We start from the raw sequence: 3,993 nt of genomic DNA, 5'->3' as shown, positions 1-3,993 counted from the left end.
CGTTGTATATAATGTTATTAATTAATGTTCTTTATTCCCTGATGCTTCTGTTGTGGCTCACGTTCTCAACTTTGTATCTGATGATGAAAGACCAGATGTTTTCTTGCAGTTTTCGAAAAAGTCTTCTAGAGACAACTTAATTTTGATTAACAACACAACACATGGCCATATATACATGATATTGTTGCACTATTTTTTCGGTTGCAACACACATGTATCTACCTAGGATTCTTTTGTCCTTGTCTTACATATTTTATATCGTTAATATGATTTTAGTGTTACGGTGATATTTTGTCACTCGGATTTTGCATATCATAGCAATGTTTGTCGTTCTGTATCTATGTTTTATACTAATTTTTAACTTTCGTGGCAACGCACGAGCACATACCTAGTAAATAGTATAAAAAGACAAAATTTGTTTATTATTTTGTAAAATCTTGACTTTAAAATAGATAATATGAGAGGACAAGAATACGAGAATAGATCAAATATAAAAGGGTATATTTTAGATAGTTTTTATCTATATATATTATAGATCCCATGGCCTATTTTTATGTTTTGCACCGGGGCCCAAAAAACTTAGAGACGGCCCTGCACACACTCATGCCTCAATTAGTCCATGTGACTCAACCAATACGCTATTTCGTTGACAATCACTCGTCATAAACTTAAACCACGCATATTAATCTTGTGAGTGTAGCATCCGTAGATTGTTTAGCTAGGAGAGTACTCTGGTGAGCGGTGTATAAATCGTGCTACGCGGGATGCATCCTGCTAGACGGTTGATGCCACAGATTCAACATCAAACGAAAGAAATTGCTTAACATACTACAACCCAGTTGCGCGTATCGCTATATATATCCCCTTCCATCAATCGGTGCGCGAATATATATATGATGATATGGAGGATATAAAGAAGACATCAAGATTCTACAGTTTTTCTTTTCTTCTCTTTTAAAGTAAATAGAAGATTGTGATGCATGCCGCCGTGAGCTCATGCAACAAGATATGACACTTGATTGGCGGCAGCTAGCACGCGCGGCACTTCCGTTGAACTTTGTTTGGATGTCGGAATGATGTGCTGGCAAAAAAATATGTATATATGCATCTAGCCAATATTAACTGCTAACATATATATTTTGTTTTTCATATCAAGTACAAAGATATGATGGATGGATCGGTGCAGCCAGCCTATAGAGAACAAGGACCGCGCACATACGTACAGAGAAACCTTATGTAAATAAATAATGCACGCTACGTACAAATCTACACGGCGTACGTACGCGTGCTCGACCTGCTGTGTTTCCGTCGTGAAATCGGAAACCATATCGTAGGAGAAAATTCCCGCCGTACGTTGAGGTTCAGCATATAGGATGATAAGTTCCTCCTCCTACCAGTAGTCCTGGCCGTAAAGCAAGCTCTCTGCAGTCTGGTGGTCGTCGTCGTACTCGAACACGCCCTGGAACGGCGGCGGCGGCGGCTCGGCCACGGCGGCGCCATCATACTCGGGCGTTCGTCGTCGGACCGGCCCGGCGTTCGTCGTCGTCGTCGGCGACAGAGCGCGGGGTCCCGCCGCAGCAGCCGCCGCCGCGGCGGCCGTCTCTGTCGGCGTCGCCGTCGGGGAGACGACGCGTTGGAAGGAGGAGTAGCTGTAACAGGCGCCGTCGTCGAGGTCGAGGTCGTGGTCGGCGACGTTGGAGTCGCGGCCGGTGAGCTCCTGCACGACGGCGCGGAACTCCTCGGCGCTGGCGGTGAGCTTCATGGGGCTGGAGATGTACACCACCTTGATCCCCTTGCCGCCGCCGCCGCCGTTCTGCCTCCCCTGCTTCCTCCGTGCGTGGTGGTGGTGGTGCGCCGGCGGCGGCTTGGCGATGGTGCCGTTGTGGCTGTGGTGCCCGTGCTGCACGCCCAGGCCCAGCCGCTTATTGCTGTCCATGTTCTCAGCTAGCTTGTTGTTATCCGTTGAACGTATAGTACGTGCGTGCGTGCGATCGATGATATGGTGGCGGCGGCTGGATCAAGTGAAGCTGCGCGCTGCTGATGCTGGTGGTTAATTGGTTGGAACCAAATAAATAAAGCAGCTGCCGCCCCTGCATGGTGGCCGGGTCTCTGGTTGCCCGCGCTTTATATAGGCTGCGCCTGTGTGCGCGCCGAACCTGTTTTCTTTTTGCCCTCTTCCATTCCAGGGCAGGTGATAGCTAGCTTCTGTTCCTGGCTGATGAGACGAGATCTGATTCTGTGCTGCTGCGGCGGTGGGGGTGGACTGGCCCCGTGCGGGTTCCGGGAATCTGCAGTGGTTTTTCTAGGAGGGGACTATATTGGGGCACATGCGGGTTTTTTTGTTGTTGTTTCGGCCGGGCCGATGGAGAATTATACATACCGCAATTAATTTTCTACTGTGTGAGTGTGACGGCGGCTCCTTTAATTCGCTGAGCGTGGATTGCGATTGCGAGAGCTGGTGGTGTGAGATGAGATCGACGGGGGCCTCGCATTGATGCGCAAGACAGAAGGTTCCTGGAAGAAAGGGGCGCAGGAGATGTTGACATGCATCATCAATCAAGGCGATGCTAGCTACCGCTTTCGTTTGATTATTACTGATGCTTGTGGTCGTGGTCTCGTGGAGGAGCTAGCAGGGAGGACGATGAGCACTACTGTCGCGTATGTACGAGCCCACCAACACCAAGCAAGCAAGAGTCGCCGGTCTTTGCCTCTCTTGCGGTCCATGCACGACTCCGATCCATCCATCCACGCGCCTCGCCCTCGCGCGCGGGATGAGGAGGACGATCGGTAGTAGAGTAGATCTAGATGTCCTCGTTGGAGTCCGGAGAGGCGACTTCTGATGGGATCATCGACGTGTCGTCAGCGCATGTTCACATTTTGGAGTTGTACTAGAGAAACATGGGATCGAACGCGCGTGTGCGCTGCGATTTTTCCGCGCCAAGCAAATTAATCTCCAGGATGAGTGAGAGGCGCATCATCCTGCGGAACCGTGCTGAGTGTGCATGCATCTATCGTCAACACACGCACGGCCGGGATGAGAGTCGTTCCTTGCTCTTTTAACTACATACATCTCTGTCGATTTCAGTTGTCACCTCACGATCGAACCGCGAGATGATCCAAATGAATGGAGCGCGCGCGGCCTGATCGGAAGACCTACGACTCGCTGGCGTTGCGTGTGTCCGTGCTGTCATGCTGACATCATGTTGTCTGAGGTCCATGCATTCTTTTTTTTTATGTACAATTGTACATACATATTTTGTGCTCTCCGAGCGAGTCTCTGGTCCGTATTACCGCCTCTATATATGTTCACAAACTAATTATTTGAACCCGATGACTTTGATCTACGACATATATAGTACACAGACACAACTGTACCGTGTTTCAGGTGCATGCATCCGTACGTTTCATATATTATCTTCTCTCTGACCCGTATCATTGTATGTCGTTCACACTACTCTCGCTATCAATCAATTATGAATGCGATTAATTATACACGATCTTACCGTTAATTAAGGCGCACGTACATGCGTTTTATATGTATTCAACATTAATTCAAACTGTCGATATGTAGTACTACTAATAATAGTTAAAAGATTAGACTGGGCTGCTCACCTCATTCTGGTGGCATGACTTGATTACTTATAGGTACGATTTACAGGATAAGCTCAGCATAATTTCAGGGATAAGCCCCCGTAACAGACTATGTGTTTACATGCTAATCTAAACTGATATAGCTATAAACTAGGATGTTGTTACATATCTTGATACACGCTAACAGCCCCCCGCAATCTTAACCGGTAGCCACAAGGTTGAGAGTGGGTCTTAGTCGCTGCAACATTTGTTTAGTAGCTCGCTTGGTGAAGATATCTGCAATCTGATCTCCTGAAGCAATATGTCGAACATCCAGATTTCCTAATGCAACCTTCTCTCGAACAAAATGGAAATCCACTTCTATATGCTTGGTACGAGCATGGAACACAGGATTAGAACTCA

The sequence above is a fragment of the Zea mays genome, chromosome 9 (genome assembly GCF_902167145.1).
Source record: "Zea mays cultivar B73 chromosome 9, Zm-B73-REFERENCE-NAM-5.0, whole genome shotgun sequence".
Lineage (NCBI taxonomy): Eukaryota > Viridiplantae > Streptophyta > Magnoliopsida > Poales > Poaceae > Zea > Zea mays.
This window is presented reverse-complemented; position numbering follows the sequence as displayed.